The following is a 12,207-nucleotide window of genomic DNA, read 5'->3' on the forward strand; positions in this document are numbered from 1 at the left end:
CTAAGAAACAACTCGCTCTGCACAGTGCTCTTACAGTCTACCGGGAACATCTCTTACAAAGGCCTGTGAAACACAGTTTCTATGCAGGCCTGATCTGGCTGAAGTAGATCTTCTGCCCTGGGTGTGCCACATTGCCCTACAGCTGAAAGGCACAACGTGCAGGCTTCTTAACAAAGGGCGAGTTGGGCCCCAGATCATCTTGCTTCCAGCTCTTTGGGAAGCTAAGAAACAACTCGCTCTGCACAGTGCTCTTACAGCCTACCGGGAACATCTCTTACAAAGGCCTGTGAAACGCAGCTTCTTTGCAGGCCTGATCTGGCTGAAGTAGAACTTCTGCTCTGTGTGTGGCACATTGTCCTAGAGCTGAAAGGCACAACGTGCAGGCTTCTTAACAAAGGGCGAGTTGGGCCACAGAGCATCCTGCTTCCAGCTCTTTGGGAAGTTATGAAGAAACTCGCTCAGCACAGTGCTCTTACAGCCTACCGGTAACATCACTTACAAAGGCCTGTGAAACGCAGTTTCTTTGCAGGCGTGATCTGACTGAAGTAGAACTTCTGCTCTGGGTGTGCTACATCGCTCAGAGCTGAAAGGCACAACGTGCAGGCTTCTTAACAAAGGGCGAGTTGGGCCCCACAGCATCTTGCTTCCAGCTCTCTGGGAAGCTAAGAAACAACTCGCTCTGCGCAGTGCTCTTGCAGCCTACAGGGAACATCTTTTACAAAGGCCTGTGAAACGCAGTTTCTATGCAGGCCTGATCTGACTGAAGTAGAACTTCTTCCCTGGGTGTGCCACATTGCCCTAGAGCTGAAAGGCACAACGTGCAGGCTTCTTAACAAAGGGCGAGTTGGGCGCCAGAGCATCTTGCTTCCAGCTCTTTGGGAAGCTAAGAAACAACTCGCTTTGCACAGTGCTCTTACAGCCTACCGGGAACATCTCTTACAAAGGCCTGTGAAGCGCAGTTTCTTGGCAGGCCTGATATGGCTGAAGTAGAACTTCTGCTCTGGGTGTGCCACATTGACCTAGAGCTGAAAGGCACAACGTGCTGTCTCCTTTCCAAAGGGCGAGTTGGGCCCCAGAGCATCTTGCTTCCAGCTCTTTGGGAAGCTAAGAAGCAACTCGCTCTGCACAGTGCTCTTACAGCCTACCGGGAACATCTCTTACAAAGGCCTGTGAAACGCTGTTTCTTTGCAGGCCTGATCTGGCTGAAGTAGAAGTTCTGCTCTGGGTGTGCCACATTGCCCTAGAGCTGAAAGGCACAACGTGCAGGCTTGTTAGCAAAGGGCGAGTTGGGCCCCAGAGCATCTTGCTTCCAGCTCTTTGGGAAGCTAAGAAACAACTCGCTCTGCACAGTGCTCTTAAAGCCTACCGGGAACATCTCTTACAAAGGCATGTGAAACGCAGTTTCTTGGCAGGCCTGATATGGCTGAAGTAGAACTTCTGCCCTGGGTGTGCCACATTGCCCTAGAGCTGAAAGGCACAACGTGCAGGCTTCTTAACAAAGGGCGAGTTGGGCCCCAGAGCATCTTGCTTCCAGCTCTTTGGGAAGCTAAGAAACAACTCGCTCTGTGCAGTGCTCTTACAGCCTACAGGGAACATCTCTTACAAAGGCCTGTGAAACGCAGTTTCTATGCAGGCCTGATCTGGCTGAAGTAGAACTTCTGCCCTGGGTGTGCCACATTGCCCTAGAGCTGAAAGGAACAACGTGCAGGCTTCTTAACAAAGGGCGAGTTGGGTCCCAGAGAAAATTTCTTACAGCTCTTTGGGAAGCTAAGAAACAACTCGCTCTGCACAGTGCTCTTACAGCCTACCGGGAACATCTCTTACAAAGGCCTGTGAAACGCTCTTTCTTTGCAGGCCTGATCTGGCTGAAGTAGAACTTCTGCTCTGGGTGTGACACATTGCCCTAGAGCTGAAAGGCACAACGTGCAGGCTTCTTGACAAAGGGCGAGTTGGGCCCCACAGCATCTTGCCTCCAGCTCTTTGGGAAGCTAAGAAGAAACTCTCTCTGCACAGTTCTCTTACAGCCTACCAGGAACATCTCCTAGAGAGGCCTGTGAAACGCAGTTTCTTTGCAGACATTATCTGGCTGAAGTAGAACTTCTGCCCTGGGTGTGCAACATTGACCTAGAGCTGAAAGGCACAACGTGCAGGCTTCTTAACAAAGGGCAAGTTGGGACCCAGAGCATCTTGCTTCCAGCTCTTTGGGAAGCTAAGAAACAACTCGCTCTGCGCAGTGCTCTTAGAGCCTACAGGGAACATCTCTTACAAAGGCCTGTGAAATGTAGTTTCTATGCACGCCTTATCTGGCTGAAGTAGAACTTCTGCCCTGGGTGTGCCACATTGTCCTACAGCTGAAAGGCACAACGTGCAGGCTTCTTAACAAAGGCTGAGTTGGGCCCCAGAGCATCTTGCTTCCAGCTCTTTGGGAAGCTAAGAAAGAACTCGCTCTGCACAGTGCTCTTACAGCCTACCGGGAACATCTCTTACAAAGGCCTGTGAAACGCAGTTTCTTTGCAGGCCTGATCTGGCTGAAGTAGAACTTCTGCTTTGGGTGTGCCACATTGCCCTAGAGCTGAAAGCTACAACGCGCTGTCTCCTTTCAAAAGGGCGAGTTGGGCCCCAGATAATCTTGCTTCCAGCTCTTTGGGAAGCTAAGAAGCAACTCGCTCTGCACAGTGCTCTTACAGCCTACCGGGAACATATCTTACAAAGGCCTGTGAAACGCAGTTTCTTTGCAGACATTATCGGGCTGAAGTAGAACTTCTGCCCTGGGTGTGCAACATTGCCCTAGAGCTAAAAGGCACAACGTGCAGGCTTCTTAACAAAGGGCGAGTTGGGCCCCAGAGCATCTTGCTTCCAGCTCTTTGGGAAGCTAGGAAACAACTCGCTCTGCACAGTGCTCTTACAGCCTACCGGGAACATCTCTTACTAAGGCCTGTGAAACACAGTTTCTATGCAGGCCTGATCTGGCTGAAGTAGATCTTCTGCCCTGGGTGTGCCACATTGCCCTAGAGCTGAAAGGCACAACGTGCAGGCTTCTTAACAAAGGGCGAGTTGGGCCCCACAGCATCCTGCTTCCAGCTCTTTGGGAAGCTAAGAAACAACTCGCTCTGCACAGTGCTCTTACAGCCTACCGGGAACATCTCTTACAAAGGCCTGTGAAACGCAGTTTCTATGCAGGCCTGATCTGGCTGAAGTAGAACTTCTGCCCTGGGTGTGCCACATTGCCCTAGAGCTGAAAGGCACAACGTGCAGGCTTCTTAACAAAGGGCGAGTTGGGCCCCACAGCATCTTGGTTCCAGCTCTTTGGGAAGCTAAGAAACAACTCGCTCTGCACAGTGCTCTTACAGCCTACCGGGTACATCTCTTTCAAAGGCCTGTGAAACGCAGTTTCTTTGCAGGCCTGATCTGGCTGAAGTAGAACTTCTGCCCTGGGTGTGCCACATTGCCCTAGAGCTGAAAGGAACAACGTGCAGGATTCTTAACAAAGGCTGAGTTTGGCCCCAGAGCATCTTGCTTCCAGCTCTTTGGGAAGCTGAGAAACAACTCGCTCTGCACAGTGCTCTTAGAGCCTACCGAACACATCTCTTACAAAGACCTGTGAAACGCAGCTTTTTTGCAGGCCAGATCTGGATGAAGTTGAACTTGGGCCCTGGGTGTGCCACATTGCCCTAGAGCTGAAAGGCACAACGTGCAGGCTTCCTAACAAAGGGCGAGTTGGGCCCCAGAGCATCTTGCATCCAGCTCTTTGAGAAGCTAAGAAACAACTCGTTCTGCGCAGTGCTCTTACAGCCTACCGGGAACATCTCTTACAAAGGCCTGTGAAACGCAGTTTCTTTGCAGGCCTGATCTGGCTGAAGTAGAACTTCTGCCCTGGGTGTGCCACATTGCCCTATAGCTGAAAGGCACAACGTGCAGGCATCTCAACAAAGGGCGAGTTGGGCCCCAGACCATCTTGCTTCCAGCTCTTTGGGAAGCTAAGAAACAACTCGCTCTGCACAGTGCTCTTACAGTCTACAGGGAACATCTCTTACAAAGGCTTGTGAAACGCAGTTTCTTTGCAGACATTATCTGGCTGAAGTAGAACTTCTGCCCTGGGTGTGCCACATTGCCCTAGAGCTGAAAGGCACAACGTGCAGGCTTCTTAACAAAGGGCGAGTTGGGCCCCACAGCATCTTGCTTCCAGCTCTTTGGGAAGCTAAGAAACAACTCGCTCTGCACAGTGATCTTACAGCCTACCAGGAACATCTCCTAGAGAGGCCTGTGAAACGCAGTTTCTTTGCAGACATTATCTGGCTGAAGTAGAACTTCTGCCCTGCTTGTGCAACATTGCCCTAGAGCTGAAAGGCACAACGTGCAGGCTTCTTAACAAAGGGCGTGTTGGGCCCCAGAGCATCTTGCTTCCAGCTCTTTGGGAAGCTAAGAAACAACTAGCTCTGCGCAGTGCTCTTACAGCCTACAGGGAACATCTCTTACAAAGGCCTGTGAAACGCAGTTTCTTGGCAGGCCTGATCTGGCTGAAGTAGAACTTCTGCGCTGGGTGTGCCACATTGCCCTGGAGCTGAAAGGCACAACGTGCAGGCTTCTTTCCAAAGGGCGAGTTGGGCCCCAGAGCATCTTGCTTCCAGCTCTTTGGGAAGCTAAGAAACAACTCGCTCTGCACAGTGCTCTTACAGCCTACCAGGAACATCTCCTAGAGAGGCCTGTGAACCGCAGTTTCTTTGCAGACATTATCGGGCTGAAGTAGAACTTCTGCCCTGGGTGTGCAACATTGCCCTAGAGCTGAAAGGCACAACGTGCAGGGTTCTTAACAAAGGGCGAGTTCGGCCCCAGAGCATCTTGCTTCCAGCTCTTTGGGAAGCTAAGAAACAACTCGCTCTGCACAGTGCTCTTACAGTCTACCGGGAACATCTCTTACAAAGGCCTGTGAAACACAGTTTCTATGCAGGCCTGATCTGGCTGAAGTAGATCTTCTGCCCTGGGTGTGCCACATTGCCCTACAGCTGAAAGGCACAACGTGCAGGCTTCTTAACAAAGGGCGAGTTGGGCCCCAGATCATCTTGCTTCCAGCTCTTTGGGAAGCTAAGAAACAACTCGCTCTGCACAGTGCTCTTACAGCCTACCGGGAACATCTCTTACAAAGGCCTGTGAAACGCAGCTTCTTTGCAGGCCTGATCTGGCTGAAGTAGAACTTCTGCTCTGTGTGTGGCACATTGTCCTAGAGCTGAAAGGCACAACGTGCAGGCTTCTTAACAAAGGGCGAGTTGGGCCACAGAGCATCCTGCTTCCAGCTCTTTGGGAAGTTATGAAGAAACTCGCTCAGCACAGTGCTCTTACAGCCTACCGGTAACATCACTTACAAAGGCCTGTGAAACGCAGTTTCTTTGCAGGCGTGATCTGACTGAAGTAGAACTTCTGCTCTGGGTGTGCTACATCGCTCAGAGCTGAAAGGCACAACGTGCAGGCTTCTTAACAAAGGGCGAGTTGGGCCCCACAGCATCTTGCTTCCAGCTCTCTGGGAAGCTAAGAAACAACTCGCTCTGCGCAGTGCTCTTGCAGCCTACAGGGAACATCTCTTACAAAGGCCTGTGAAACGCAGTTTCTATGCAGGCCTGATCTGGCTGAAGTAGAACTTCTTCCCTGGGTGTGCCACATTGCCCTAGAGCTGAAAGGCACAACGTGCAGGCTTCTTAAAAAAGGGCGAGTTGGGCGCCAGAGCATCTTGCTTCCAGCTCTTTGGGAAGCTAAGAAACAACTCGCTCTGCACAGTGCTCTTACAGCCTACCGGGAACATCTCTTACAAAGGCCTGTGAAGCGCAGTTTCTTGGCAGGCCTGATATGGCTGAAGTAGAACTTCTGCTCTGGGTGTGCCACATTGACCTAGAGCTGAAAGGCACAACGTGCTGTCTCCTTTCCAAAGGGCGAGTTGGGCCCCAGAGCATCTTGCTTCCAGCTCTTTGGGAAGCTAAGAAGCAACTCGCTCTGCACAGTGCTCTTACAGCCTACCGGGAACATCTCTTACAAAGGCCTGTGAAACGCTGTTTCTTTGCAGGCCTGATCTGGCTGAAGTAGAAGTTCTGCTCTGGGTGTGCCACATTGCCCTAGAGCTGAAAGGCACAACGTGCAGGCTTGTTAGCAAAGGGCGAGTTGGGCCCCAGAGCATCTTGCTTCCAGCTCTTTGGGAAGCTAAGAAACAACTCGCTCTGCACAGTGCTCTTAAAGCCTACCGGGAACATCTCTTACAAAGGCATGTGAAACGCAGTTTCTTGGCAGGCCTGATATGGCTGAAGTAGAACTTCTGCCCTGGGTGTGCCACATTGCCCTAGAGCTGAAAGGCACAACGTGCAGGCTTCTTAACAAAGGGCGAGTTGGGCCCCAGAGCATCTTGCTTCCAGCTCTTTGGGAAGCTAAGAAACAACTCGCTCTGTGCAGTGCTCTTACAGCCTACAGGGAACATCTCTTACAAAGGCCTGTGAAACGCAGTTTCTATGCAGGCCTGATCTGGCTGAAGTAGAACTTCTGCCCTGGGTGTGCCACATTGCCCTAGAGCTGAAAGGAACAACGTGCAGGCTTCTTAACAAAGGGCGAGTTGGGTCCCAGAGAAAATTTCTTACAGCTCTTTGGGAAGCTAAGAAACAACTCGCTCTGCACAGTGCTCTTACAGCCTACCGGGAACATCTCTTACAAAGGCCTGTGAAACGCTCTTTCTTTGCAGGCCTGATCTGGCTGAAGTAGAACTTCTGCTCTGGGTGTGACACATTGCCCTAGAGCTGAAAGGCACAACGTGCAGGCTTCTTAACAAAGGGCGAGTTGGTCGCCAGAGCATCTTGCCTCCAGCTCTTAGGGAAGCTAAGAAGAAACTCTCTCTGCACAGTTCTCTTACAGCCTACCAGGAACATCTCCTAGAGAGGCCTGTGAAACGCAGTTTCTTTGCAGACATTATCTGGCTGAAGTAGAACTTCTGCCCTGGGTGTGCAACATTGACCTAGAGCTGAAAGGCACAACGTGCAGGCTTCTTAACAAAGGGCAAGTTGGGACCCAGAGCATCTTGCTTCCAGCTCTTTGGGAAGCTAAGAAACAACTCGCTCTGCGCAGTGCTCTTAGAGCCTACAGGGAACATCTCTTACAAAGGCCTGTGAAATGTAGTTTCTATGCACGCCTTATCTGGCTGAAGTAGAACTTCTGCCCTGGGTGTGCCACATTGTCCTACAGCTGAAAGGCACAACGTGCAGGCTTCTTAACAAAGGCTGAGTTGGGCCCCAGAGCATCTTGCTTCCAGCTCTTTGGGAAGCTAAGAAAGAACTCGCTCTGCACAGTGCTCTTACAGCCTACCGGGAACATCTCTTACAAAGGCCTGTGAAACGCAGTTTCTTTGCAGGCCTGATCTGGCTGAAGTAGAACTTCTGCTTTGGGTGTGCCACATTGCCCTAGAGCTGAAAGCTACAACGCGCTGTCTCCTTTCAAAAGGGCGAGTTGGGCCCCAGATAATCTTGCTTCCAGCTCTTTGGGAAGCTAAGAAGCAACTCGCTCTGCACAGTGCTCTTACAGCCTACCGGGAACATATCTTACAAAGGCCTGTGAAACGCAGTTTCTTTGCAGACATTATCGGGCTGAAGTAGAACTTCTGCCCTGGGTGTGCAACATTGCCCTAGAGCTAAAAGGCACAACGTGCAGGCTTCTTAACAAAGGGCGAGTTGGGCCCCAGAGCATCTTGCTTCCAGCTCTTTGGGAAGCTAGGAAACAACTCGCTCTGCACAGTGCTCTTACAGCCTACCGGGAACATCTCTTACTAAGGCCTGTGAAACACAGTTTCTATGCAGGCCTGATCTGGCTGAAGTAGATCTTCTGCCCTGGGTGTGCCACATTGCCCTAGAGCTGAAAGGCACAACGTGCAGGCTTCTTAACAAAGGGCGAGTTGGGCCCCACAGCATCCTGCTTCCAGCTCTTTGGGAAGCTAAGAAACAACTCGCTCTGCACAGTGCTCTTACAGCCTACCGGGAACATCTCTTACAACGGCCTGTGAAACGCAGTTTCTTTGCACTCTTGATCTGGCTGACGTAGAACTTCTGCCCTGGGTGTACCTCATTGGCTTAGAGCTGAAAGGCACAATGTCCAGGCATCTTAACAAAGGGCGAGTTGGGCCCCAGAGCATCTTGCTTCCAGCTCTTTGGGAAGCTAAGAAACAACTCGCTCTGCACAGTGCTCTTACAGCCTACCGGGTACATCTCTTACAAAGGCCTGTGAAACGCAGTTTCTATGCAGGCCTGATCTGGCTTAAGTAGAACTTCTGCCCTGGGTGTGCCACATTGCCCTATAGCTGAAAGGCACAACGTGCAGGCATCTCAACAAAGGGCGAGTTGGGCCCCAGACCATCTTGCTTCCAGCTCTTTGGGAAGCTAAGAAACAACTCGCTCTGCACAGTGCTCTTACAGTCTACAGGGAACATATCTTACAAAGGCTTGTGAAACGCAGTTTCTTTGCAGACATTATCTGGCTGAAGTAGAACTTCTGCCCTGGGTGTGCCACATTGCCCTAGAGCTGAAAGGCACAACGTGCAGGCTTCTTAACAAAGGGCGAGTTGGGCCCCACAGCATCTTGCTTCCAGCTCTTTGGGAAGCTAAGAAACAACTCGCTCTGCACAGTGATCTTACACCCTACCAGGAACATCTCCTAGAGAGGCCTGTGAAACGCAGTTTCTTTGCAGACATTATCTGGCTGAAGTAGAACTTCTGCCCTGGGTGTGCAACATTGCCCTAGAGCTGAAAGGCACAACGTGCAGGCTTCTTAACAAAGGGCGTGTTGGGCCCCAGAGCATCTTGCTTCCAGCTCTTTGGGAAGCTAAGAAACAACTAGCTCTGCGCAGTGCTCTTACAGCCTACAGGGAACATCTCTTACAAAGGCCTGTGAACAGCAGTTTCTTGGCAGGCCTGATCTGGCTGAAGTAGAACTTCTGCGCTGGGTGTGCCACATTGCCCTGGAGCTGAAAGGCACAACGTGCAGGCTTCTTAACAAAGGGCGAGTTGCTCCCCACAGCATCTTGCTTCCAGCTCTTTGGGAAGCTAAGAAACAACTCGCTCTGCACAGTGCTCTTACAGCCTACCAGGAACATCTCCTAGAGAGGCCTGTGAAACGCAGTTTCTTTGCAGACATTATCTGGCTGAAGTAGAACTTCTGCCCTGGGTGTGCAACATTGACCTAGAGCTGAAAGGCACAACGTGCAGGCTTCTTAATGACGGGCGAGTTGGGCCCCAGAGCATCTTGCTTCCAGCTCTCTGGGAAGCTAAGAAACAACTCGCTCTGCACAGTGCTCTTACAGCCTACCGGGAACATCTCTTACAAAGGCCTGTGAACCGCAGTTTCTTGGCAGGCCTGATCTGGCTGAAGTAGAACTTCTGCCCTGGGTGTGCCACATTGCCCTAGAGCTGAAAGGCACAACGTGCAGGCTTCTTAACAAAGGGCGAGTTGGGCCCCAGATCATCTTGCTTCCAGCTCTTTGGGAAGCTAAGAAGCAACTCGCTCTACACAGTGTTCTTACAGCCTACAGGGTACATCTGCTACAAAGGCCTGTGAAACGCAGTTTCTTTGCAGGCCTGATCTGAATGAAGTAGAACTTCTGCCCTGGGTGTGCCACATTGCCCTAGAGCTGAAAGGCACAACGTGCAGGCTTCTTAACAAAGGGCGAGTTGGGCGCCAGAGCATCTTGCTTCCAGCTCTTTGGGAAGCTAACAAACAACTCGCTCTGCACAGTGCTCTTACAGCCTACCGGGAACATCTCTTACAAAGGCCTGTGAAGCGCAGTTTCTTGGCAGGCCTGATATGGCTGAAGTAGAACTTCTGCTCTGGGTGTGCCACATTGACCTAGAGCTGAAAGCTACAACGTGCTGTCTCCTTTCCAAAGGGCGAGTTGGGCCGCAGAGCATCTTGCTTCCAGCTCTTTGGGAAGCAAAGAAGCAACTCGGTCTGCACAGTGCTCTTACAGCCTACCGGGAACATATCTTACAAAGGCCTGTGAAACGCAGTTTCTTTGCAGACATTATCGGGCTGAAGTAGAACTTCTGCCCTGGGTGTGCAACATTGCCCTAGAGCTGAAAGGCACAACGTGCAGGGTTCTTAACAAAGGGCGAGTTGGGCCCCAGAGCATCTTGCTTCCAGCTCTTTGGGAAGCTAAGAAACAACTCACTCTGCACAGTGCTCTTACAGTCTACCGGGAACATCTCTTACAAAGGCCTGTGAAACACAGTTTCTATGCAGGCCTGATCTGGCTGAAGTAGATCTTCTGCCCTGGGTGTGCCACATTGCCCTACAGCTGAAAGGCACAACGTGCAGGCTTCTTAACAAAGGGCGAGTTGGGCCCGAGAGCATCTTGCTTCCAGCTCATTGGGAAGCTAAGAAACAACTCGCTCTGCACAGTGCTCTTACAGCCTACCGGGAACATCTCTTACAAAGGCCTGTGAAACGCAGCTTCTTTGCAGGCCTGATCTGGCTGAAGTAGAACTTCTGCTCTGTGTGTGGCACATTGTCCTAGAGCTGAAAGGCAAAACGTGCAGGCTTCTTAACAAAGGGCGAGTTGGGCCACAGAGCATCCTGCTTCCAGCTCTTTGGGAAGTTATGAAGAAACTCGCTCAGCACAGTGCTCTTACAGCCTACCGGTAACATCACTTACAAAGGCCTGTGAAACGCAGTTTCTTTGCAGGCGTGATCTGACTGAAGTAGAACTTCTGCTCTGGGTGTGCTACATCGCTCAGAGCTGAAAGGCACAACGTGCAGGCTTCTTAACAAAGGGCGAGTTGGGCCCCAGAGCATCTTGCTTCCAGCTCTCTGGGAAGCTAAGAAACAACTCGCTCTGCGCAGTGCTCTTGCAGCCTTCAGGGAACATCTCTTACAAAGGCCTGTGAAACGCAGTTTCTATGCAGGCCTGATCTGGCTGAAGTAGAACTTCTTCCCTGGGTGTGCCACATTGCCCTAGAGCTGAAAGGCACAACGTGCAGGCTTCTTAACAAAGGGCGAGGTGGGCGCCAGAGCATCTTGCTTCCAGCTCTTTGGGAAGCTAAGAAACAACTCGCTCTGCACAGTGCTCTTACAGCCTACCGGGAACATCTCTTACAAAGGCCTGTGAAGCGCAGTTTCTTGGCAGGCCTGATATGGCTGAAGTAGAACTTCTGCTCTGGGTGTGCCACATTGACCTAGAGCTGAAAGGCACAACGTGCTGTCTCCTTTCCAAATGGCGAGTTGGGCCCCAGAGCATCTTGCTTCCAGCTCTTTGGGAAGCTAAGAAGCAACTCGCTCTGCACAGTGCTCTTACAGCCTACCGGGAACATATCTTACAAAGGCCTGTGAAACGCAGTTTCTTTGCAGACATTATCGGGCTGAAGTAGAACTTCTGCCCTGGGTGTGCAACATTGCCCTAGAGCTGAAAGGCACAACGTGCAGGCTTCTTAACAAAGGGCGAGTTGGGCCCCAGAGCATCTTGCTTCCAGCTCTTTGGGAAACTAAGAAACAACTCGCTCTGCACAGTGCTCTTACAGCCTACCGGGAACATCTCTTACAAAGGCCTGTGAAACGCAGTTTCTTGGCAGGCCTGATCTGGCTGAAGTAGAACTTCTGCGCTGGGTGTGCCACATTGCCCTGGAGCTGAAAGGCACAACGTGCAGGCTTCTTTCCAAAGGGCGAGTTGGGCCCCAGAGCATCTTGCTTCCAGCTCTTTGGGAAGCTAAGAAACAACTCGCTCTGCACAGTGCTCTTACAGCCTACCAGGAACATCTCCTAGAGAGGCCTGTGAAACGCAGTTTCTTTGCAGACATTATCGGGCTGAAGTAGAACTTCTGCCCTGGGTGTGCAACATTGCCCTAGAGCTGAAAGGCACAACGTGCAGGGTTCTTAACAAAGGGCGAGTTCGGCCCCAGAGCATCTTGCTTCCAGCTCTTTGGGAAGCTAAGAAACAACTCGCTCTGCACAGTGCTCTTACAGTCTACCGGGAACATCTCTTACAAAGGCCTGTGAAACACTGTTTCTATGCAGGCCTGATCTGGCTGAAGTAGATCTTCTGCCCTGGGTGTGCCACATTGCCCTACAGCTGAAAGGCACAACGTGCAGGCTTCTTAACAAAGGGCGAGTTGGGCCCCAGATCATCTTGCTTCCAGCTCTTTGGGAAGCTAAGAAACAACTCGCTCTGCACAGTGCTCTTACAGCCTACCGGGAACATCTCTT

The sequence above is a fragment of the Equus caballus genome, chromosome 9, assembly GCF_041296265.1.
Source record: "Equus caballus isolate H_3958 breed thoroughbred chromosome 9, TB-T2T, whole genome shotgun sequence".
Lineage (NCBI taxonomy): Eukaryota > Metazoa > Chordata > Mammalia > Perissodactyla > Equidae > Equus > Equus caballus.